General features: G+C 38.2%; 1 protein-coding gene across 9 annotated transcripts in view; it reads left to right on the top strand.

Annotated features, from left to right (window-relative positions):
- The window catches only part of INPP4B (inositol polyphosphate-4-phosphatase type II B), a 687,800-nt gene that overhangs the window by 102,601 nt on the left and 558,340 nt on the right, over positions 1–26,859 (top strand). For 8 of the 9 annotated variants that reach the window (XM_074378084.1, XM_074378080.1, XM_074378065.1 and 5 more), the window contains one exon: positions 10,153–10,215. The exons of the other annotated variant lie outside the window; for it this stretch is intronic. The gene's annotated coding sequence lies outside the window, so the exon portion shown is untranslated. The remainder of the gene's footprint in view (positions 1–10,152; positions 10,216–26,859) is intronic. 9 annotated transcript variants of the gene reach the window in all.

The following is a 26,859-nucleotide window of genomic DNA, read 5'->3' on the forward strand; positions in this document are numbered from 1 at the left end:
AGCAAGAGGCCAATACAATGTATCCATAGCATTTTTCAAATATAATGTGAATTATATTATGAATATTCATTTTGAATATGAATACATTATGAATACATTTTTTAAAAGTTTTTCTTTGGTCCCTTTTAATCCCATGAACTAATGGCTTATTTAAGCCTCCTGCATTGATATTAAAATGTATCTATTATTAATATCTTTTCTAGATTCCTAATGTCCCTCTTTTTCTTTTTGTTAGTGGTAGTTTTATTTTATTTCATTTTTACCGGTGGTGGTATGTACTAGTATGTCCTAATTGGCAATCTTTTTTGACATTTCAGCCCATACTTTTGTCTGCATTTCTAAAAGATAAGGATGTTTATCTTACATAACCACAATATGGTTACCACAGCCGACACAATTAAAATTAATTTTCTTTTACTGTCTAATAACTCAAACTCATTCTCAAACATTCTTTATTTTCCTATTGGAAAAATTTTTAAGAGTGATCTTCCTTGATGCTATATACTCAAATAAGTTAACCTGTTTGCCTCAGCTAGCTCATATTTTGCAAATCCATGCAAGAACCAATGCAAAGAGATAATGTGGTAAATAAATCTGATCATGTTTTTTCAAGATATGGGTACTGGTGCTTCATTACAACAGTAAAAAGTAGCTACCAGCTCAGAATTTTGTCTTACAAAATTTGTCTTATTTTAAGATTGATTTTCTTTTGCATTAATTTACTCTTTTAAAGCTTATTTTGATTGTTTTCCATATGGATATTTCTGTTTGTTTGAGGAGTTTTTTGGATGGCTTAGGTGCATTTTATTGGTTTTCTTTCAGAATGAGGATTTTACGAATTAATGATTTTGGTTATTGTTGATGGTGGTAGTTTTAGCCAGAAGCAAAATCCTGTATTACTACTAAGATATTTTTCTAGAACTGTTTCAGGTCAGCTTATATCAAAAGCCAAAAAACTCAAGGGCAGCTTATAAGTGAATACCTGAGAAATAAGGAAATCTGAGAAGAATTCAAAAAGGATTTGAGATCAGCATTGTGCTATAATGTAGCATAAAATCTCCCAGGATTTGGAGAAAACAGTAGCTACTCTGCTATTGATCTTTTAATTTTGGAGCTCTCTTCGACATTTACAAGGCTGCACGCCAGAGTAAAAGCAAGTCAGCTCTGCTTGTTTCCAACTGATGGCATCTATAGTCATTTGTGGAGGATACAGCACCTTGCAAACAAAGAGCTTTACAGACAGCCCTAGAAAGGAAGCTGCTGTTTTTAAGTCCTCAGTAGTTAATTCAGCACAATTCAGTAACACTGCAGGTAATAAAGCTGACAGAGATAGTGAAGTACTCAATAATAATTTTAACAGACTAAAACACTAAGTGGTAAAATTGATAAAAGTATCTTTCACAGAACCTACAGAAATAAATTAGCTGAAGAAGGCCTTCAGTTTAGAGGAATATATCATCTAAAGTAAGTTTCTTGAAGTTGAATATTCCTACGGATCACCTGAGGTTCTTGTTGGTCTACTGCTGGTCTAGGATGGTACCTGGAATTCTGATTTCTAATAAGCTCTCAGGTCATGGTGAGGCTGCTGGTTTATGAACACCCATTGAGAATAAAGAGCCTAGAGTCTGAGCATTTGACTTTGGCAATCGCGTGAGATAAAAGATGAAAAAATATGCGGTGAAATATGTAAAAATCAGTTCAGAGGCTAGTGCTGAGTGTGTATGTGTGTTTAAATTTAAGTGCCACGATATATGTAAATTGCTTCAAACTCTTAGGAGATAGAAGCCACTCTAAATTCAAAGTATGATGTATTTACAATTCTAAGGAATACATGAAAAGTGTAAAAAATAGCCAAGATAAACACAGAAGAGAAAATTTTTATGCAGCATACATTTAAAGTAAAATGGGAGATGTTGCAGTAAGAATTAATATTAATAATTTAAGTAATACGACCTAAAGACAGAACATGTGTTCTAGTAATGGGTACTCGCATGGAAATAGGAGAGGTACATTATCAGCAGAAGAGTCAAGGGAATGGGATTGGTGACAGCTACCTGTTTTCAAATCCTGCCTTTGCTCACTGGCTCTGTGGCCCAGGTAACTTTCAGTAATCAAGCTGTGCTTCAGTTTCCTCACTTATAAAATGGGATAATAGTGTGCCCAGCAGTTAAGGTTGTTATGAGTATTAAACGTATAAGACAGCAACTCAGAACAATGCCTGGTTTGTATTTGACAGTACTAAATGTTTATTTTTTATTATTACAATAATAATAATAAGGTACTTCTAATTCAGCTTAAGAATTTTAAAAATAGTTTTCAAAAAGTAGAAGTTTTCTTGAGTTCATTTTATTGCTAAATTGCCTATGGGAAAATATTTGATTATTTGAATAAACAACAGAAAATGAAAATTTAAGATTAAGTAAATAAAATTATCAGTGAAATTAGAGTATATCATTTAGAGAAAATGTTTTCATCAATTAAGCAAAAGGTCTAAATAATGAAAAACAAAAAGGTAGAAATTAATTATTCCCAATATTAAGTGTTCTGTATGTTTTAAACACGGAATGTGGCCTTTTATCGTTATTTTATTTCTGCCTTTCCTCTGATATAGATTAAGCATACATTTCAAGTGCTTGGACTTTGATTATTACTTTTGTGGGTTTTCATTATTGATACTTAATCTAGGTATAATTTTAATTCAGAGAAGAGAAAGCTTTTTCTATCTCACTGCTTGTAGACAGAGGTAAACAGGTGTTAATTGTATTTCTTTTTTTTTCTTTCCAAAGTTTAAATGCAGACACTTCCAAAAACCTGACATTCTAAACCTTTTATGTTTGTGTTTTTCTTGTCTGAAATAATTGTTTCATAAAATAAGCAAAGGGGAAATTAGAAAGGAATCCAGCTGGTAGCAGTTTTAGTATTTGCAAAAGGAAATACTTTCAAAGGTCAGGTATAACACTTCAAATCGGTCTCTAGATGTTTCCTGGCTAATGTAGCCCAAATTAAAAAAAAGTCTCAAACATATGTACTGTTAAATATACAGATATGCTTTAAAATGGAATATGCATACATTTTATGCTAGATTCCCTTTTAGTAAACAAAATCAGCAATGAATAAGCAATTTTAGGAGGACTGTTATTGGTTAAAAATACAGAAAATGGCTTGTGTTCCAGGGAAAACACGAGTGTTCTGTCTCTAGTTGTCATCCTGAGTTATCGCACCTGTAGTTGCTGAGGAAAAACATTTGCAGACCGAAATCTGCTCTTTTATTTCTTCCCAATCATCTTTAAAATCAAGGATCATCTTTAAAATTTATTTGTGCCCTTTTTTCAAGTGGGACAGACAGGTGAGTGGAGATTCCAATGCTATTTAAAAAAATACTTATCAAAGTATAACATGCATATGGAAAGTGAGCAGATCTTAAGTGGATAGCTTGATAAATTTTTGCAAAGTAAACACAACTGAAGATCTAAAAGGCAGATCAAGGAGAGACTAGTATCAGTACCTCAAAAGTTCCCCTTATGTCCTCTCCAAGTCGCTATGCACTGCACAAGAGGTACCCCACCACATTATATATAAATGCTGTCATGTTGTGTGTGCTTTCTTGCATATGACTTCTTACCCTAAATATTGCATGTGATATTCATCCATTTTGTTTATTTAACTGTTCATTTGTTTGTTCACTCTAATTAATGTATAGCATTTCATTGTATAAATAGATCTTAACTTGTTAATCTGTTCTGTTAATGGAATTTGGGTTATTTCCATTTTTTCCCTATTGTAAAGAGTCCTACTATGAACATTCTTGTACATAATTTTCGGCAGCCATAATATGCCTTTAGAGTGGTTATAAACCTAGTAGTAGAATTTGCCCAGCCATAGGACGTGTATACGTCTACCTTTAGTAAATACTACCAAACTGTTTTCTAAAATTACACCGATTTCCACTCTCTGCCCCCATCAAGCAGGATATGATGGTATCATTGTTCCATATTCTTGTCCACTCTCTTATTTTAAATTGAAGTACAGTCAATTATAATGTGTCAATTTCTGATGTACAATACAATGTCTCAGTCATGCATATACACACCTATATTTGTTTTCATATTTTTTTCATTAAAGTTTATTACAAGATATTGAACATAGTTACCTAAGAGACTTGTTTTTAAAATCTGTTTTTATATACAGTGGCTAACATTTGTAAATCTCAAACTCCCAAATTTATCCCTTCCCACACCCTTTGCCTGGTAACCGTAAGATTATTCACTATTTCTGCGAGTCTTTTTCCATTTTGTAGATGACTTCATAGTGTCCTTTTCCCCCCAACTCTTGATATTATCTGTCCTTTTTATTTTAGCCACATTTGTCTGCATGTAGTGGTATCTCACGGAGATTTTAATTTGCATTTCCAAAGGACTAGGCTTGAGAATATTTTCATGTTTACTGAAAATTTGAATGCTCTCTTGTGAAATTTCTGTTTATGTCTTTTGTCCATTTTTCTATTGAGTTGTCTGCCTTGTTCTTATTCCTTTGTAGGAGTTTATTTAAGTATTCTGAATATCAGTCATTTTCTGATATATGTATTGAAGAGTTTCTTCTTGTACTCAGTGCCTTGCCATTTCATTCTCTACCTGGTATCATTTGATGAACAGATCTTTTTTTCCCCCTGTTCTGTGGGTGAGAGTGAGATTTTATTGATTGATTGATTGATCTTCCAGTTTTTTTTAAAAATTGAGATATAATTGACATACAGCACTGTGTAAGTTTAAGGTATAGAGCATAATAATTTGACTTACTTCATGAAATGAGTACCTCAGTAAGTTAAGTGAACATCTGTCATCTCCTATAGATAGAAAATTTAAAAAAATTTTTTCTTTGTGATGAGAATTCTTAGGATTTACTCTCTTAATGACTTTCATATATGACATACAGCAGTGTTAATTACATTTATCATGTTGTACATTACATCCCTAGTACCCATCTAGACGGGAGTGTAGGAAGGTGTGTTACCAGTTCAGGAGGTGCTAGAAAAAGTGGCATTGTTGCCTCTGCTTTGTTCCTCACCTGCACAATACTCTTGAATAAATGAGTCTGCCACTCCGATCTTTAGTTTCCTCATCTGAAAAATGGTGACATTGGACTAGATGCTATTTAGTTCCTTTTTATCGAGGGTGGATGACTTAGATTTTAGATCATTGGCTGTGCTTTCAGACTTTTTCCCTTCTACTCTTCCCCTTGAAGCTTTGTGACTATAGGGGACAAGGGGTTTCTTATGATCTCATTTCGGGGGAAGATAGTAGGGGAGGCCAAGCCCACCCAGCACTCCTGTGTCCCCTGCTCAGGGCTCTTGGGAACATCTGTCTCCCTGGGACACCACACAGTGGCTGTGGGGATAGTGGGGTTCTGTCTCAGGTTCACGTCTTAGACACTTCCCTCCCTCCTCTGATGCCCCTTAACTGCTCCTATGTCATGTGAAGTGCTGAATGCTGGTTTTCTCCGAGTTTGCTTCAGTCTGTGCCCCGAAAAGTATCTGTTAGTCCTAATGCTCCTATTACCATGTTCATGTGGGGCTTTAACTTAGAGGAGGGGAAATAATGACTCCGTGTCTGACCCCTTCCTCTTCTGTCTGTCCTCTACGACCCTTGAACCTGGGGTCGTTTTCCGTATCCTTTTACATCACACGCTATGCTTTCTCCACTCTTGGCACTGCCATATTCTGTGATCTAGTTCTATAGGTCTGACTTCTAATGTGTTAATGGCAACTAAGATTGTGTTTTTAAAAATCTTGCTTTTCCTAAGGAAAGCTGGTAGAGAAGACTATTGTCTTGCTGTGGACTCAGAATTCTTGCTGGATGTCAAATTCTAAACACCTTTCTTATTTTATTGATCTTGTAACTATCCTAGTCCTACTTGAGGCGAGTGCTACCCCTGGCAGAAAGGTGAGGTCCTACGTAGAAAAATGCAAAAGCGTTACATGTAGATATATTTCCAAATAATAGCGCCCTTGTTACATGTTGACCTGTCCTCTTTCTCACATATCACCTCTATCTCTTTCCTATCTGATGTATCACTTTGTTCAGATATTCTTTAAATTTGCACAACAGAAAGATTTTTTTAATAGAATTTCTATCATAGAACATGGTGAGATATTAATGCTATATATGTTAACTCTGACTTATATTCATTAATAGGAACCTAATACATAGCAAGTGGCTATGTACTTACTAGGGATCTCCATCCCGTGCTGAGTTTTGAATTAAGCACTGAAGGGGATAGGTGAGAGGCAGAAGGTGCAATAACGGTCTTTTAGAAACTTGAAATATAGTTGGGAAGACGTGACAGCACAACGCAACCCAAGAAAGCAGTGTAAATGATAGTCATTGACTGTTTTCACTATACAAGGTCAGAGAGTATAAAATCAACAGAGTCCACAGTACCTGGAGATCATTTGTGGAGAAGCTGGAATTCAAGCTTTGGCAGGGTGGTAAATTTGGAAGGTGCTGAAAAGTAAGAATTGAACCACAACCAGCAGGAATAGACATGGAGAAAGGAAGTGGGGGAGAAGAACACAGGGGCCCCTGGGCACTCTGCCTGACAGAATAGGAGGGATTATATTGAAGAACAATGTAAGACTCATGGAATGCTCAGGAAACTTAAAAAAAATCCAGTAGACATATTTTATAATTTTTAGCTGCCTCCCTCATGGTTTTCTTAAAGCTCAAATTATAAAAACTAATAACACAGGATGTAAAATTTGAAAATTTTGACCTCCTAAGGCAATAGCTACCAGATACCAAAGTGGTATTTGAGATGCATTACGTTGCAGAAGTCCCCTAGTAGGAGCTGGAGATCTAGTTAGATGCCGCCTACATTCCTAATGCAAAAGGGGTGGGAGATCTGGAAATTAAAGGCTGATTTCTTCGGAGTGACCCAAAGGTCCCCTAGGAACGTCCACAAGGAGGTAGGCTGTGTGGTGTTTTCATGTTTCCCACATAAGTGCTCAAAAGTGGTGTGTCAAGGAGACTCAGTAAGTTTTTTGTTTGTTTTGTTTTTGTGTTTATTTGGGGGGGGGTAACTAGGTTTATTTATTTATTTTTTAATGGAGGTACTGGGGATTGAACCCAGGACATCATGTACGCTAAGCACGTGCTCTTCCACTGAGCTATACCCTCCCCTCCTCAGTGAGAGTTTAGTATGTGTCCCTTGAAGTTTTGGCGGCGGTCGTAGAGACAGTGCACTGGCTTCTGATGAGTCTAAAGACCAGGAATTGAGCTAGTGGGCAGTCCGTGGCAGAGCGAAGGAGAGGTGCTGAATTGGGATTAGCCTGTTTCCCTGGGGTTTGTTAGGGGGTTCCCTATGGAACAGATGTGGGCATGAGTGTGAGAAAGCTATCATGAGGCTGTCCAGGTCCTGTCCCCAAAGGCTGCCTGGTGACCAAACTGGTCTCAACTGATAGAAGCTTCAGGTGCCACTTGGAGCTGAGGGTGGAGTAAGGGATGAGGTGAGATGAATGACTCACATCAAGTACAGACGAGAGGACCCCAGTGACTGGAGAAGCAGGAGCAGTCGCAGGAGAACCTGGAATAAGTTGAGAATCAGCTTTAAATACATACGAGCCCGCCTAGCTCAGTGACCAGAAAGTCAGCCTTCCTTCTCCACTGACCTCTTCTTTCCCCACCTCCCCTCTTTCACTCCAGAGGCATTGGAACCAACATTAATTAGCTGGGGAGGAGGGACCTGGGGGAAAAAATATGGGACCCTCTTTTTTGGCTGTGGTTTCCATTGTAGCAGATCCTAGCCATGGAGGTAGACAATTTAAAGTTTAAATCAGCTCTTTATATGTAGCTGGGTATTCTGGTTTCTAAATTGAGGATATGTTTGGTGACTTCATGTAAATGTAAGATTTTTTTTGAAAGCTCTGGGTGATCAGGGTATGGGTAAGGCCCTAATGCTTATTGGCTCCAAAGATGATGTGTTAGTTAACAGGAGCTCCTGTAACAAACTGCCACAAACTGGGTGGCTCGAAACAGGAGATGTCTGCTCTCTCACCGTTCTGGAGGCTAGAAGTCCAAAGCCAAGATGTCAACAGGGCCATGTTCTGTCTGAAAGCTCTAAGGGTCGTATGTTTATGACTTTCTCAGTCTCCAGTGTTGGCGGCATTCCTTGGCTTGTAGGTACTCGAGTCTCTGCCTCCCTAGGTCTCCACGATTGTCTTCCTCTGTGTCTTTGTCTTCACGTGATATCTCCTCTCTCTGTAAATTTGTATTTGTGTCTCATGTTATAAGGACATCAGTCATAGGGGATTAATGGTGTACCCTACTCCATGCAGTGTCATTTTAACTTATGTCCCTACTTACCTGCGTGCCAGACTTTGTCTTTCCAAGTCCTTCTCTTTTGTGAGATCTTCTTAGACCAGACAGGCTACGGTCAGCCAGTGTTTACCAGTTCAGCTAGTTTGATTGAACTTTTCTTTAAGATTATTTTTTAAATGACCTGATGGCAGAATATTCTTTTAATCCTTTCTGTGGCTTCAACACATCTGTATTGTTTAGTGATAGTATTTTCACAAACTACTTGAAATAATTGTCTACAAATGTGTCTTCCATTAAACTGTATTTTCCTCGAGTCCTTTTTGTTTATTATGGTTTCTCTGAAGTCTGTTATAGACCCTGGCTTGCAGTAGGGGCTCACTAAGTGTTTTCTAAATTGGATTGAGTATTCACAAGAGCTGACAGGGGCCTTTTGCTTTAAGTGAATGTTGGAGTATATCCCAATTTCTGGGAGGACATCTTTAAATTAAAATCCTCAGCAAAGTCCAGGGAAGTCACTGCAGTGGAGTGACAGCTTCCTCACCCCTTCGAAATGCTTTTCATCTTTTTCCCTTGCCTGCCCAAATACCTGAAACAACTCTATTTCCTTTGCCATCACAGAGTCTGATTAATAATAAATAAGCAAATTAAGTAACATCTAGTATGATGTGATTTAAATCATTCTACCATGTGGCTCACTAGGGCAGTGATTTTCAAAGGGCAGCAAGGTTTTTTTTTATAAGGAGAACAATGATAATAATGCTAATAATGATGTTTATAATTATAATAGCTAACATTCTTAGTTCTAGCTCCTGTATATGTATTTCTCTCATTTCTTTATCCTATCAGTTCTATGAAGTAGGAAGAATTATCATTCCGATGTTACAGATGAAAAAGGAAGGTTTACAGACTTTAATTTCCTTGCCTAAATTCACACCACTAGTAAGATGCTGTGGTAATTGCAGTTATATGACTGTTCTTATAATGACTGTTAAAGTCAATTAATCAACATTACTTTTAACTGTTTATATGTTTTTTTCAGTCAAATGACTTCTTAAGGGGTGAGTTTAAAATACCTATCTACGTGACAGTCCTTTCTGGAGACCTATTGCTCAGACTTGAATTTCTTATCCTCCAATCTGAACATTCAGATAATGATGCAATAAAATCTTTTATGGGATACTCCTCAAGACTGTTATATGCTAAGGGAGGGAATAAGATATATTTTCATAACTTTTGACTTCTACAAAGTACTTCCCTCCTCATCGCAGCATAGAAAATCTCTGAAATTGCATCTCATAAGGAGGGTAATCACCAATTATTTACCGAGTCATCCCACACTATCTCATTGTATCATTTCTGTGGAAAGACGGAATAGAAAAACATCCAAACTTTCATGCACATTTAAAAACCCATACTCACTGGGGGAGGGAGGAAAGTAAGTTTAGATAATTGCAAATTCCATTTCAGCCAGTTGTATTCCAAGTAAATGTTCTGTCCCCACATGGATTACATCTTATCTTTTGAAATGGTTGAAGCTAATGCTTTTCTGTGCTCACGTGCTAGTCTTGTTTCCATGTGAGAAAAGAGAGCAAAGCAAAGAAGTTGGGTTGAGAATCTGTCTCTGTCACCCATGTTCTCAGCTGCAGGGGAGAGGGGACCTTTGGGAAAGTTATTTGGCATTTAAAGGAAGTGGTTCCCAAGGCAGCTGCTGAAGGACGTTGAATATTTTGTTAAATGATTTTCTTCTCTGCCCTCTTTTACTAATAAATCTTCTTTAAGAAGCATTTAAAGAGTAAAAGAAAAGGTTGTTTTTATTAATCTCTTTTCTCTTTGCCCACAGAACCTAAAGAAATGGTGTTACCTGGCAAGAGATCTGCTGTCCTTTATAAAAAGTCAGACCAAGGTAATGCTTATTTTGAACTGATTTTTAGGGTTTTTAGTCATTGTAACCTTCATACATTCCACTAGTTGGTTTTTCTTAATTCCTGGTTTCAGCTATTGAATAATCTATCAAAAAAGTAAATTGTTATCTGAAAAATAGAAGGAATGATTTTGGTTCATCACCATGTTTAGGATGTAAACAGTAAATTTTAAAATATACATTAGCTTAAAGCATTGTGGATAGTGGTTCATTTTCTGACACTGATCTTTCATTTATGTTGATTTATGGATAGGATCTCTACTAGAAGATTGTGTTCTCTTTGTTTGGAAATAACTCCTGTGAGTGTATCATATTTACAAATGATAGGCAGTAAGAGAATTAGATTTTTTTATTAAGATTTTCCTTTTATTTAAGCATTAGTCAGTTGTCTTTACATGTCATTTTTTGAATAGGCAAAAATTTCAGTGCAAATTCCTAGAAAACTTCATTGAGTCTGATGAAGACACCCTTACACAAAATGTATATTTTCTTTGGAAAGATTGAATTATATCTTACAGTTGTTGAATAGCATGCCTGATTATGTTCAATAGATTGCATATTTAGTTGCTAAATTTTCAAATTGCTATGTAATTTATTTACATATGTTGACCTAAGAATGTAAACACTCATGCAGATATTCTGATGACATATACGTGTAAACAAATTGGAGCATAGATGCAGATATAAAATGTGTGTATGTTTTATGAATAAAGCTGCTATCTCAAAAGAGTTTTTAATAGAAAAGTTTCTGAAAGGTTAGAATCCTGATGGGAACTAAATCCATCTATTGATACCATCTGCTTATATAGCTATGAAGATATGATGCCACTTTATATGTATAGACACACATCATGGATTGGTTGAAATGTGTATTAGACTACATAAGAATTGGAACTAATTGGGTTCTGTTTTTGATAAATTGTCTGATTTCTAAAGAACAAATGAGTGCCGAAACAAAGGAAGCATTTGAATTTAATGAACATCAGAAGAAAACTGGTTTCTGAACTTTAATTTGCAGTTGAGCAGAAGTAAATTGTTAGGCTGAATTACAAACTGGGGTGTTTCTAGTTATTTTTGGCTTTTAGTTAATTTTTTGAAGGAGATATTAAACCCCTTAAGGAAATAGCTTCTCTCCTCTAAAGGGGATTTTACATTCTAGGCATTCTGTTCAGGTTTTATCTATACTAAAATGTGAATTCAAACTATAAAGTATTTTTAAATGGTTAATGAAGTCAACTGAGGGCTACCTTTTGCATAGAACTATTAGCTGTGACTGCCCAAAGAGAGAGACACTGTGATGAGAGCTAATACCTAGACAATGTGTAGAAGAGTTAGTTCAGTTGAAGCTGAGCTCTGTGATGCAGATGTAGGGAGATGAATGGTAGAAAAGTGCTGGTTGAGGGATAATCAATGGAAGATGACACAGTAAAAAGAGATGTTATCCCAAAAGGGGAAGAGAAAAGACCCCAGTTTTTATCATACCCCAAAGACAGGAATTCAGTTGGAGATGGAGCACTGTGTAGTGAAAGATTTTACAGGATTTATTAGTAAAGGAAATGTACACTTGCAAGAATGGGAGGTGGGCTGATCCAGGGAGGAAAAGCGCTGTTTTTGCCCCTTATCTTACACCCTTGCTTAGAGGTGAGGTGGTCTTTTGACTGATTGACAGTTCTTGCCCCTGGAGTGCTGAGTTATGTCTGGCCCCTTGGTGCATGTTCTTACCCATAATGCACACAGAAAAGCCCACGAGGGGTGTGGCTAAACTGCAATGCTAACTGTATTACAGTGAGCATTGGGTCATGTCTGGCTGGGTCCTTCTCACTACCTCGCAGTTGCGGCTGTCGGCTTCTAACTGGTTTCTTGCTGGCACTCATTTAGAAGTAAAGCCCCTTTATGTGGGTGGTAGGCATACTGCCGTCTTCTGGACCATCCTCCCTCTCCTCCACCTTATCTGCCCAGTGCCTCGACTTATCTAACTACCTAACAAAAGGGACACACTACAGAGGGTGGAGGATCCATGTCCTTTAAAATAAAAAATAAAAGTGGAGGGAGGGAGCACAGACTGTCCACGAGGCATTCATGTGAAATTTTTCTTTTTTTAGAGGTATGCACATACTAATATATCCAGTTTTATTAGGCTTGTATGTTCTTTATTTAAGGTATGGATAAACTTAATCCAAACTGAGTGTAGTAAAGGAATAGTTGGGGTGAAGGAGGAAAATTCCCATTAACGTGACAGAATGTCCAGCATTGTGGACCCAGAGTAACAAAATTTGCTTCTCCCCAACATGCAAATAGAGGGGGAGTCCAAGTGCTTTGGTGTGACAACACTTCCAAAGAGGTTATGCTCTGGGGTGTCAGCGTTTGTATGGAGATTGGGAGTGGGGTGTGAAGGAGTAACTGGGGTGGGAGAAATGTTCATGTCATCACCTCTCTAGCTGGTCCTTTGGATTCATTGAAATAGGGATGTTTGCAACTTTATAAAAAAATTCCCGTGAATAAGACCAAGAGTGCTGATGTTCGCACACTCTGCCTCTATTGCCCTAATGGGATTTGTGCATTTAAATTCCAGTGTTCAAGTAGTAGAAGCAGAAGGCATACTGGTGAAGGTGCTATTTTTAGACCCATGAGACCATTCAGCTTTCCTCAGTTGTGCATGATGACTAACACACTCATTTTGTGTGTGTTTAACTCTGGCAGTGGGGTTTGGGAAGCAGCCTATTGAGTTAACAGGCACTTTTGTGTGTGCAGATACCTGAAAGTTCTACATTTGACTTTTTATAAAAGCGTTTTAAAATATGTTTTCATGTAGTGTTTCATTATGTAAAGTTATGGATGTCTGTTAGTCACAATATTCTTAATTTTGCCACCCAAAGGTAGAGGCAATTTTGCCTAGTCGGTTTAAATATCCCTCTCTATACCTAGTAAAATTAGGTACAAAAATAGAGACTGTTATTCTGTTCCATTTTTCCATAGGTTGTATGTCCTGGAAATAGATTGAATTTGCATTAAGAATATTTCATGTTTGTAATTTATTTTTATTATGTAGGAATATTAAGTTTTATTCTCACATACATTTAACTTTCCTGTAGGAAATTGAAATAGGATATTAAGGATTCAGCAATTGTTTGGTGTACTGTAGGTTGAAATCTAAGCTTAGTATAAACACTTTTTTGAGAATTGAAAATAAACTGTCATAAGGCTAGTGTCCAGCATTCTTTATGCCCTAGGGGCACTAAGAAATGTTACAAATACATTGTTTAGAGGTTGGCCTCATTGTGGTTTATTATAATTGGCTGTGGAACATTTTATAGATGTAATACACGTTGAAAAATTTTTAAAGGATACAATTCTTCTGCTATTTTAAGAGCTTGTTACAAATTATATTCTGTATTATTTCTTACAAACTACTGTAAAGTGACGATGGAAAGTAAAGCATCAAATTTACAGGTTAATTAATAAGTTAATGACCATGAATTTAAATGAGATTTAGGAATACTTCCACAGGTGTGATGAAAGGTGGGATGTAATTGTCGCAAGGCCTGAACTAATTCGTGTAGCGTCTGTCCAGGGCTTTACAGAAATGTAGCTACAATGTCAGGCGAACGTGCTTCCAAAGGGAATCCAAACTGAAAGAGAATAAGTCACTGAACAGTTTCATGGAGAAGGGATTCAAAAGTAATTCTTAAAGAGGAATTTACTTGACACAGAGTCATTACGATAACTTTTATGAATTCTCTGATTTTTTAGATGACTTTTGTCATTTGCAAAAGTTCATGGTGTTCTTTACTCTTCTGAATATTAGATTTTGTGGGATGCTCTGTCATTTGAAAACTTTAAGGAAAACTCCCAAGACTGCAATCCATAGCATCATCTAGAATTGCCTCCTGCTGATATGCAAGTTCTTGCATCGATTGCCCTCCTATGTTTCTTGCCGTCTTTGTTTCTTCTTACTTCATTACGTACCGTTAATATTCTTGTCCTTCCCTGTGCTGAAAGCGCCACTTGGAATGCCCCCTCTTCTTTCTCTTTTATTCCAAAGCCTACATAACCTTAAAAATTCTCTTTACGATGCCTTCTGAGTTCCTCTCATGCTACACGTTCCATTACGCTACAGCTGTTTCTCCTCCTTAACCCATGTTCATTAACATGGATACAGTATCTGTCACATGGTCACTGATCTGCATATAGTGCTATGTAATAGTTCTCATGTGTGCATGGTGTATATGTGTGCCTGTATTTACACACGTATAACTATTGTGTGTAAAGGTACACACACAGACATGGGATATTTTTCCCCTTTACTGTGATTGTAGAAGAGATCCCTCTGTCATCCACTTGACCCCTATCGGTGAGTGGAGTAGACAGGCGTTGGATGAATGGGCTCCTTGCGTCTCTCAGATTGCCACTGAAGGAATATCTAAAAGACTAGAAGATTCCTTTGTACTGTGAGAGTTACAATTTAGCTGTTATTTGTATTTATGAGGGCTAACTTGAGAACCTTCTCTCCCGTTACATCTTTTCAAGGTGAATAAAATCTAAATTCAAACGGACTAATTTATAAAGCAAATACTTTTCAACTATTGAAATACACTCTGTTCACCAAAGGGAGATTGCCTGATTCTGTCACCCACTGGCTTTGTGCCACTGTGCACATGTCATTGGAGAAAAATCTAACCTGGGCTACTCAGCAAAGGCACTGTTGCTTAAGCGAAACACTGCTTTACAAGGGCACTGCTTATTGCACACCTCAGATGAGAATCAGTAGGGGATAAAAGGTATGCTGTAATTTGCCACCTCATTTATTTATTCAATCATTCATCAATTCAACATTTACCCACCATAGCACAAGTACCTTAGCAGGAGTGGGGTGCATGCAGAATTTGAGTGTCTCTCTCTTGTTCTACACACACACACACACACACACACACCTGTCTTATACGTACATATATACAGAGGCTATAAAATACACCTTTTTACTTGCTTTTAGAAGTTATCTCTACGCCCCTTATCATTTTTCACATCAATATCAATTTCTTGCATATTCTTCTGTACATCCTCATTCCTGTGGATGACTGGAAACATTAAAGCATTTTTAAATTTTAAAAATAGCCATTTAAAAGTTTTTAGTAATTATTGAATCTCAGGCATAGGGATTTCATGGCCATTTTGAATGTTCATGTCTGTGGATACGCAGTCTGAAATAACGTATTTCTAGTTCCGCAGTTGCGTTTCTTTAGGTTGGGACTCTCAAAGTCCCTAAATGCTAGGAATGCAGGTTGGGGAAGGGCTATGGTTATTTGGGAAGTTAATAATACTAGGACTGGAGCTGGAGTTGGCCTTTGGGAACTGGGGCTTCCTGGGAGCTGGCAATTCTCTGGAAAGGACTAGGGATTTTGAGGGAGTTGGTTCCTTTAAGGCTTTAACAGATGTGTTGGTTTTCATTTCTTCAGTTTTGCAGTAATAGCGTTACCCTGGAAGGGGACGCATGTCACTGGGGCAGAGTGGTGTGGATGGAGGCAAATAATTTGTAACACGGCATGTCCACTAGACTTTGCAAGTACATGTGGATGTGTCTGTCCCTTCCTTTCTCTAGATTTATTTTTTAGTGCATTTAGCATTTAAAAAATTATGCCACTAGATGTCAGTAACAACCTCCTAGGGTTCCTGTGGCCTTAATATGTGGAAAAAATGGTACCTTATTAGAACATCTTATCTGAGAATAGTAAGTGCTTGTTTTGAAAGTTTAAAAAAAATACTTTTTGAGCTGTGAGGAGGAGGAAGATTACAAGCATCATAAAATCTTTAAACATTATTATTTTTTAAACTGGGTTTTGCTCACATGGGACAAGTCACTCTTACTTCCAGTCTTCTCTCTACCAATGAGATGGCATGAAGAAATATGTGCGAGGCTGAGTAATTTCTCAGAAATTGTACCTGAGCCAGAGCTTGAAATTTCTGTTTTAATGCTTTATGATTCATTTATGCCACGATGGCATGAGAATTTGTGCTTGGGGCTTGCTTCATTCTGTTTCTGTGGAAGCATATTTCATGTACAGCCTATCAGAAGGTGGTGTGCTATTAATTTTTCAGCATCCACATCTGTGCACTGTTTACTTAGTAATGTCTAAACTTCCCTGGATCTGTGCTAGTAATGTTATTTTTATAATGCAGTTATTATCTGGTCAAATCAGATTTACATTACCAGAAGGCTTCAGACTAGTCTGTTGGATTTTGTCCATCAGCTGAAACTCAGTCTTAGGGAACTGGCTGTGAGTTGACCAAGTACCAAGCAGATTTTTGAGTAACGATGAAAAAAAGCAGAGTTCTCGTTTCTCTCCCTTGGAAAAATTCTGCTTTCAATATATTTAAAAAGAAAAGACCTTAGCAAAAGTTGGTGAAGAGAATTAAGAAAACATTTCCTTTCCTTAAACCAGTTTTACCAAGGAAAATACTAATGTAGATGTTACACCCTTATCACTTTGAAGATTTTTAAAAATTGTTTTAGTTGGTGCAGTGAGAGGGCTAACTCAGCTAGCACATGGACTAAAGAAATAATTCCTTTCACACCGAGGTTGCTATAGTTGAGAATTATTGGTTTATCTTTATAAGATTATCAGTAAGTTTGCAAATTTTTTGCATTTCTGTTTTAGAATTACTAGTAAGAAGGACTTACCGAGATTTTCCCCGGGACTGGGTTGTTATTCTTTGATTATGTTTGTAGGTGATGAGACAGACATTTGAAATCATGCTGCAGTTACTTGACCCACATAATTTCTTCACACAGAGCAGGTGCAGTGAGTAAGTGCCGTTAATAAATGGAAGGCACTTACTGGCCAGATGTTCAGTCAAGGCACCCTCAACATTGAATACACAGCTTGCTTGATCTATAGCAGTGCGTCCTATGCTTCCAGTACTTAACCCTCCAGAAGGGGGTCAGGGCTTCTGTCTTCAGTCTGTCACTTTCTTGGTCATTTGCAAATAGTTAAATGACACAGATGTATGTGAAGTATTTTGAGTTAGAGATGCTGCCAATTTCAAGCAAACAGTTTTAGCTCCATATTAAGAAACGAACTCCCACTCCCATATGGACCAGTGCGTCTCTGCTCAACCTGTTCATTTGCCTGTGCATTGACATGGCTTAAGTTAAGTATACAGAGGGTCAGGTCCCCTTTGGGCTGTACTGGAAGTTCAGACAGTTCAGCCTGACATTCAGAGCCCGCTTTGCTGCTGCTGCGTCCCAAATCTTCCCAAACCCATTTTCACCCGATTCTTCACCCAGGCGTGGCTTCGTAGCCCGTACCACCTGATTGAGCCCCACGCCTGTGTTTGATCGACTTATTTCTACCTTGATGACTTTTCATTCGCTATTACCTTTTTCTCTTTTCCCCTCCCCAACTTCTTATTCTTAAAAAAAATTTTTTTAGTCCGGTATAGTCGGCTTACAACGCTGTGTTAATTTCTGGTGTGTAGCAGAGTGTTTCAGTGATATATATATCTATATTCCTTTTCATGTTCTTTTTCATTATAGGCTTTACAAGATACTGAATATCCTCTTATTCTTCATTTCAGAGATAGCAGAATATAGTAGGGACACTTCTCAGTAGCCAGATGGTCTGCATTCAAATCCCGGATTGATGATTTATTAGCTTCTTGCTGCCTGACCTAATGCAGGCTGTTTAAGCCACACAATCTCATATTGGTTTCTTTTACAAAAACTATTAAAGAAAAAATACCTAAGTAACTGAGTTAATGCTAATATTAACTTAGGATATTGATATTAACTTATAATAGTTACTGGTACATAGTAAGTGCTTATATGTATATTAGTTACTCTTTATTCTATCAAGTCAGCCTCAAAATTCACTTCCATAAAATTTAGTCTCAACACTTACCGTTCTTCATACAGCGGCTATTAATCTTACTGGTGTGTGTTTGCAGCTCTGTGTGCTCACCCCACCAGCACTTTTATGTTTGATGATCTGTACATCTTGGTATATTATTTTCCTCTTCAATAAAGTAGGATAATAATACTTACCATAGCCATCCCTCGGGTTATTATAAAGACAAAATTGGAGAACAAGAGTAACAACAGAATTGATGGTAATTATCATTCATCCGCCTTCTGTTATGTGTAAGGAACTGAATTCGGAGATTTACTTACAGTGAATTACTGCATAACGCCATACACATGTTTAGTGGGTGACAGCCAGGGAGGTGATGGATTCACATTTCAACTTAATGAGGGTGAAGAAATGGCAGACTATCCAAGTACAAAAGTCAAACAGAAATAGAAATCCGGAATTGGGTTCAAAAGACAAGTTACAACCTGATATGGAATTTGGAAACCTATGGAATTTGGCTGAAGTTGTTTAAGAGGCTGGAGGACTTATCTGAGAGAGAGAGCATGCAGGCAGAGAAGTCATGAAGAGCTCGCTCACTCCCACCACCGAGCATCTGCACGCTGATACAGACGGGGGAAGCTCACAGTCGTGTGTTTCTGTAGTGTTTGTAAAGGTAAGGTCTGTAATACTGTTTTATTTCAGCTAATGCGTTTATTCTTTTGAAGTCCACCATTGAAAATATTATCATAAAATTATTATGTCTGAAAATGCTAGGGCAGATAAAATTACTCTTGTCCCAGTTTTTGTGCTGATATAAATATCATTAACAACAACAATTAATCATGTAATAAAAATGTTACTGTCCATTTTTCCTAGAAGTTGTTTGATATTTGATCTAATTGGTGATTTGATATCTGGGCATAGATCAGATATTAGATATTTACACGGCATGTGTGAAGGGCTTTGGAGATCATGTACTTTTGCTGCGTTAGCAATAGATACCTTGCTTTCCGTTACTAGAATATGCTTAGCTTTTGATGCTTTTTCTTAGTAATTTATTAAAATTGCTAAAGATGTAATAGATCAGCATTCTCTGATAGCTCTCACGAAACTTGTGGTAGACATCTCATCTTCTTCAGGAAAATGGGAAACACATTCTGTGTGGTACTGGCAAATTTGGGGATAATAATAAAGGCAAATATTTATTGGCTGCTTATTTGATGCCAGGCACTGTTCTAAACACAGTACTTACACCTGCAACTGACATTGTAAATTGACTCTACTTCAATTAAAAAAATATTTAAAAATAAAATAGATAAACAACAAGGTCCTACTGTTCAGTACAGGGAACTATATTTAATATTTTATAATACACTATAATGAAAAAGTATATATTTTTATATATATATATATAAATATATATAAACTGAATCACTATGCTGTACACCAGAAACTAACACAACATTGTAAATCAACTATACCTCAATAAACAAACAAACAAAAATAAACACAGTACTGTTTATTAGGGCCTACTGTTAGCTCTGTTTCAGTTTTGTCACTAATACTATGGGACAAACACCCAATGAGCAAAACTCATTGGCACAAATCTGCAGATTTTCCAGGTTACGCTGGTCTTAGCTGGGGTTGTTCATGCGTCTACAGTCAGCTGGAAAGTCATCTGTGGGTTTGTTTTGCTGATCTTGGCTGACTTCTCTCACGTGTCTGTGGACAACTTTGGCTGGGACGGCTAAGCTGACTTGGCTTTGCTCTGCACCATCTCTGTTCCCCCAAAAGGCTAAACTGATCTTGTCCTCAGGGTGGGCTCAGGGATCTCAGAGAAATAGAGCGGAAATGCTAAGAGTCAGAACTAGCACAAAGCCATTTCTGCCACGCTCTGTTGGCCAAAGCAAATCTCAAAACAAGCCTGGAATCAAGGAATGGGAAAATAGACTCCAACGTTGGATGAAAGGGGCCACAAAATCCCACTGCAATTGATTGAATACAGGAGAGTGGAGAACTGGGGTCGTTTTTACAGTCCATCCACCGGAATCTCCATTCTACGTGTGAGAAAACTGAAATGCAAGGAGGTGCACTGTTCCTCTCATGGGCCCTGCCTAAGTTGTAGATTCATGAGCAAATCAGATGTCATTGATTTAAGCCACTCAATTTGGGGTAATTTTTTAAGCACTCATAGATGACTGCAACAATATCATTACACTTTTGCCCTGTAGCTCCTTCTCAGGAACATATGTCAGAGCCTGCTCCCACCCAGTGACTACCATTCCATTTTGACCCATGCTTTATTTAAACTTACTCTGATTTGCCAAGGAAACGTGGACATTTTTACCAATGCTGGCTAACATACTGAGCAGTGTAAAGTTGTAGAACATTTCCAGTGTCTCACTACGTTCTTTTGAGTGATGCTGCTCTAGGTTGTCACTTACACATGTGGTCCAAGGCTAATTCCTGTAAATATTGGCATGCAGTTGCAAACATCTTTTGACTTTGAACAGAGCCTTAAAGGATGTGGTCTCGATTTCCCAGGACTGAGCTCCAGGGGAGGACAGAGATGAGAATCTCTACTCTAGTTAATAGGGTTCTGTTTCATTTAAATCCACATGAAAAGGCAGCCTTTTTGTAGCCTTACCTACATTCTTTCCTAGCCCCTGGACATGTGGATAATGCTTTATTTTCTTGGCTACATTAGTTCCCTTTACTTTAGTCCTGCCTGACTTTCAGAATAATTCAATTCGCAGAAGTTATCCTAGGAACAATGATATCCCTCTGAAAATACTTGGGGGCTCTGTTCTCCCAGCAGAGAGTCCTCATGAACACGCAGGGCTTCTGTTGACTTGAAAGTGAACTCTGGCTGTGGAGTGGATATTACTCCCTTGAAAAAGAAAAAGAATAACTTCAAGGCAAAAGGGTCTTTATACTCCCTAGGTGTAAGTTTTCTTGAAAGCTTGTTTATTGATTTTCCTGGTAACAACTGAGCTTGCAAGCTATAAAAGAAAAAGAAACAAACAGAAGCAGGGAAATAATATCAACGATCAACAAGTATATTCATCAGCTTTATCTCCCTCGTAGGCAGTCACACCGAGCTGTGAAATAAAAAGTACCATATGCCCCAGTTCTAGTTTTATTATAGAGTCCAGAGAATTTAGTTCATCAAAAGGGAAAGCAAACACTTGAACTCTCAAGCCAGGGGCCATTCCCACTAAAGGTGACTGCCCAATTTAATGTCACTGTATGAAGAAGGTGAGGCGAATTGAAGAAAACATGGCCACTAAAAGGGATGGTACAAGTTAGAATGGTGTTGATTTTGGTCTCTAATTGTTCGATCAGATGGCCTGAAATAACCTCTATTAGCATTGGTCTTGTGGGAGGACATCTTCCTAAATTTCTGACCCATGTGATAACACTTTTAAAAAGTCTTATAATCAGGTAATTTTGGAAAATGCTGAATTTTATATCTCCCTCCTGTAGTTTTATGATGCACATTAGAATATTAGTCTCTGAAAATCCTGCTATAAAGAAACCTGTTTAACCCAGCATTTCCTAAAATTGGTGGACCATGAAACATTTCGTACTTTAGTATATTTTTATGTAACTCATTGCATCCGGAGACTTGATTTCAGTGGTTTCTCAGAATGATAAATTTGTATTTTGGTGTTAGTTTGCTTTAACTAAGTTTTCTAACATTGAACACCTAAACTATTTTATCTAACAGCGATGGATTATTTTTGCAAAAATGCCTCCAGCAGTATATCCAGTCCACATGCTCCTCCCGAACCTTTTTGGCACTCCCCACCAAGATTATTTTCCCTTCCTTTGACCTTGAGTGGATTTGAGTGTGCTCTGATGGGCAGAGTGTACTGCAGAAGTGATGCTATGGGATTTCCAAAGCAAGGTCATAGAGAATGTATGGAATCCTCCTGACCTTCTTTATTTCTGGACCCTTTCCCTTGGAGTCCAGGCACCGTGGTGTGAGAAGCTTTCCTTTGCTTTATGACAACAAAAGTTACCTGGGAAGAGTAGCGCTGTAGCCACGAGCGTCCATCTGCACAGATTAACTTTCCAAAATGAGCAGAATCCTAGGACCCTGATGGTGAGGGAGGGGCTGTAACATGGAATATTTTCTAAAGAGGGCTGTTTCAGGAGGGTTTCTGGGAAGGTAGACGATGGCCAAGCAGCTCTGGAAAGGTCTCTGCTGGGACATGAGAGTTTTCAGAGCTTTTTTTTTAGGAAGGTCAATTTTAGAAGGAGCCAAAAGGTAGATGATTAGCTGAAGCAAATTTTAATAGCTTCTGTAACTTCCAGATAGTTTTTAGTCACTTCCTTCCCCTTTGCAAATAGCCATTTCTCAGAAGAGCAGATTATTATCACTGTTTCTGCTTTCTCACCAACCATTCACTCTGACCTGTAATCTTTCAATCTTTCATTCACTCTCATTCCAGTCTCTTTCTCAGATAACTAGTTTGGTTTTTTTGTTTGTTTCTATTTGCCAAATGTAGTGGACTCTTTCTGGGTGAACTTATTGGTCTCTGTGATTTTGGATTCTACCTAACTACTTTTAAGTTCCATATTTATATTTCCAGCCCAGGGCACAGTTCTAAGCTTCAAAATGTTACCCACAGGCATCTCAAGCTTACATCCAAAATTGATCTTACAAACTTGTACTCTAAACCTCTCCCTCCTGTAGATCATTGGAAGAAACATCATTCACCTGGTCGCCCAAACCAGAAACCTGGGAGTCACCCCCTATTCCTCTTTGTGCTCTTACCTTCTCTTCCCCACCAAAAAAATCAATCACAAATTTCATGGTCTCTCCTCTGTCTCATAATTCACATTTCTCTCCACACCTTAGGTTCAGAGTCAAATCATAGCACTTCTATGTGACATCTGAGTGATATTGAACAAGATTTCTAATCTCTTATGCCTCGATTTCTCATTTATTCAATGGGGATAACAGTAATGCCTAAATGAGAGCATTATTGTGAGCTGGGGAAGATTAAATGGGGATAAACTAGGGGAGGAGAGAAAAGATTAAGTTGATTAAGTTGACTTTTTTGTCCCCCTGTGGAGGGAAAAAGTACTATTTATTAATAGGGAAGGTTCTTAATGGGTTGTTGAGTATTTTTATAGGAGCAAATAGCTTTTAAAATGCTATAGTAGTAAATAAAAAAAACTAAGGTTGTGATTTGGTTGTAAGTCATGGGAAAATAGTTTATTAATATTTTTCTCCTTTCATTGCACAGTTATGGGATATTGTCAGGAAAATAAAGGAAGAGAATTGAACTATCTTTACCATCCTTTAGGCAAACAGAATTGATTGTGTGTGTGATGAAGTAGATTAAAAAGGAAGAACCCCAAAGCAGCGTCCTAGGATGTTTAACCAGGCCGATGTGAAGATACCTGCGTCTTGTAGGCTTAGCCAACAGAACACTGCTCACACAGGGTTAAGCCCTGGTTATGAATTTCAGACAATTTCCTGTAAGCATCTTTTATTTTTTGCTTAATAGCTAAAAGCCCTTTTAAAAATCATATTGCACATGGAGAGACTCATGCATGGAATAGTGTAGGTGAATCACATAGCCATGTGTACTCAGGCTACCACCATCAAACAAAGAATACATGATTGATGGTTGTCATCCCTTCTTTCAATGAATTTTTATTGGCCTTCTGCTATGGACCACTAATTCTGGATAGTAGTCTACAAAATAGACAGAAATCCTTTCCCTACTGGATCTTATGTCCCAGTAAGAGGAGACAGACATTAAACAAAATAAATAATTGTACTGTATTTTAGACAAGGGCTATGGAGGAAAGTAGGAAAGAGGGACAGGGCATCTTGTCATGGCGTTAGAATTGTCTGTTTCAAGAGAGAGGCTTGGAAGTCCTCACTAGGAAGATGCTATTTGAGCAAAGACCCCGAGGATGTCATGGAGTCAGTGAGTGGTTCTGCTCAAAGAAATGAGACGATCTGACTTTCCTTTTACCAGGATCCCTCTGGCTACCCTTTGAGAATAGACACAAAGGGAGATGAGTCATTAGGCTGCTGCAGTAATCCAGGCAGGAGTGGATGGGGCCTGGGAGGTAGTACCGGAGGTGAGCATGGCAGAGATAAAGTTCAATCTTAGTGTGTGTGTGGCATCTCTGAGGCCTATTCCTGTTTTGCAGAAATGCCAGTATTTGGGGGCAAGACTCAGGGAGAGGAACCAGGGAACAGAGGCTAGAGAGAAACATCAGGGAGCTAGCAGGAGAATCATTAGAAAGTGATGTCACAGAAGCCAGAGGCATCACGAGTAAGAGGGCGGCATGAACCATGTTCAGCACTGCAGAGAATTGAGCTATGACTGTATCTGAAGTGGGTACCTTCAGTCTGACAAGTAAAAGACCATCAGTGACATTATCAGGGAAAATTTAGTGGGTTTACTAAAGCAGAAATGACAGATTGAGATTGGGAAGTGAAAAGGTGTAGACAGAGAAAATAGATACTCGCTCATAACCAGTGGTTATATATATATATATATCTGTGTGTGTTTGTGTGTGTGTGTGTGTGTGTGTGTGTGCACAATCCACAGTAAGAAATATATTTTAGTAGGGGAGGGTATAACTCAAGTGGTAGAGCTCATGCTTAGCATGCATGAGGTCCTGGGTTCAATCCTCAGCACCTCCTCTAAAAAAATAATAATAAATAACCCTAATAACCCCCCCCCCCAGAAAAAAGAAAGGAACAAGAAAAAAATTTTTAAATTAAAAAAAATTTTAAAAAAAGTATATTCTATTTTGTGATCCATTGCACATGCACACACATACTAACTTACCAAGTTTTTCGTGACATAGTTATTACTTTTTATATGTGCCATCCACTCCATTTTCTATTCTATTCTATGTAATCTCTTATTAAAAATGCTTGCTGCAATCCACTAAATTGCTTTCAAAACCCACTCCAGGGTCCTGACTCATGATTTGGAAAACATGATCCCGGGCTGCAATCAAGATAAAAGATGTTCTCTTAGAACGTTCCCCACGTGCCTGTCAGTCTCATATTTTGGCATTTGTGTAAAACTTCCAGAAACAAGTCTCTCTTACACCCATGCCACTGACTTAGGATGCTGGTCTGGCCCCTATAGGCATATGACTGTGGAATCCCTGCTTTAAACCTCAGCCTATGGGATTTGTCTCTGTAAACAGCAGTAAAGACAGGCATACTTATTTAGCTTCAGCCTAGTCAGCCAACTCAATGGATTAAAGGTTTTTAAGGTCTGGTTACCAGCCCTAATGACTGAGCTCTGAGTATTGATTCATGCCGATAAAACATGTGAGACAGATTTACAAACGAACATGCACCCTTGACCAGACTAGGTGATGAACAGGGCATCCGTTTCCTGTGTGTGAGCCCATCCAGTGGTCCAAAGTGTTTATTCATTTACTGATACAGCCTCTCAAAATTGTTATTAAGTACCTACCACGAGTCAAGAAGCCTGCGAGTTTGTGAACTTACAAAGACACGAGACAGAGATGAGTATGCTCTTGTCTCTCACACAGCTGAAAACCCAAAGCTGGAGACAGACAATTTTGCCATCACAACAGCACCATGCTCTTGGTATTCCCAGTTGCTGTGGGGATTCATAGCCAAGGCAATGGCCATGAGTGCTAGGGCCTGACTGTAGTAGCCAGGCAAGGACGAGTGGGAAAAGATGTTCAAGTGAAGGGAACTGCACTTGCAAAGTTTGGAGATGTGAGAGCATGAGGTTTGCGTGGAACTGATGGAAATTACCTGGGACTAGAACATAGAGGGCAGGAAAAAAAAATTGAGAGACATGGCTGAGAGAGTGACTGAAGCCAGGTCTTGAATAATCTGGTAAAACATGTTAATGGATTTAGACTTTATGCCTCTTGCAACAGGAGCTGCCAAATGGTTTTAACTGGTGTAGTGACTTTATTGAATCTTTGTTTAGGAAGATCACTCGTTTTGCACTGTGGAAAATATATATCAGGGAGGAAGGCTGGCAGCCTGGATATACTCTCTCATACATACTGAGTACCTGACTCTTTGCCAGCACTGTGACAAGATCTTGGGCATTATCTCACTTAACTCTTATAATCGTCCTGTGAGGCTGGGCTTTATAAGCATTCCAGTTGTAAAGGTAAGAAATGAAAGCAAAGAAAGATTAAGTAAGTTGTTTACAGTAGCATAATACATAGGTGGCAGAATTAAGATTCATTCCCTGCCTAGAAACCTTATGATGCTCTTGACAATTCGGCTGCATCGACTCTGTTGGCAGCTACTTATGTGATATATGGTCTAGGATCGTAGAAGGGGCTGAAGAGAGATAAAGTGCTTTTTTGGAAGTGAGGAGAATATGATGGGCTTGTTTCTGTGTGTCGGGGCACAGAGGGGCTTGGTGAGGGTCAACAGGAGAGAAGGATGTTATTGAGACTTTTGACTGTACCAGTTAAGTTGGTGATGAGCCAGTGTGTGGGAGACGATGATACCGTCATTTGACTATGTTAGATTTAAGGTGCCGAGGGAGTGCCTCTTGGAGCTGTCCAGTGTGGAAGCATGATGTGGATTAGCAGTGGAGAACTTGATGGTCCTGAACACCTAAGTAGCTGCCAAATCCTGGGGAATGTAGGACACTACCCAGGAGATATATTTAGGTTGGGAATAAAAAAATGACCTAGAAGAGAAGCAGTAGTTCTGGAATAGTCAGAGGAAGAAAGAGCCCATAAAGGGCATTGAGGACAATAGTTGATGGGAAACCCAGGAGACTAT

This window comes from Camelus bactrianus, chromosome 2, assembly GCF_048773025.1.
Source record: "Camelus bactrianus isolate YW-2024 breed Bactrian camel chromosome 2, ASM4877302v1, whole genome shotgun sequence".
Classification (NCBI taxonomy): domain Eukaryota; kingdom Metazoa; phylum Chordata; class Mammalia; order Artiodactyla; family Camelidae; genus Camelus; species Camelus bactrianus.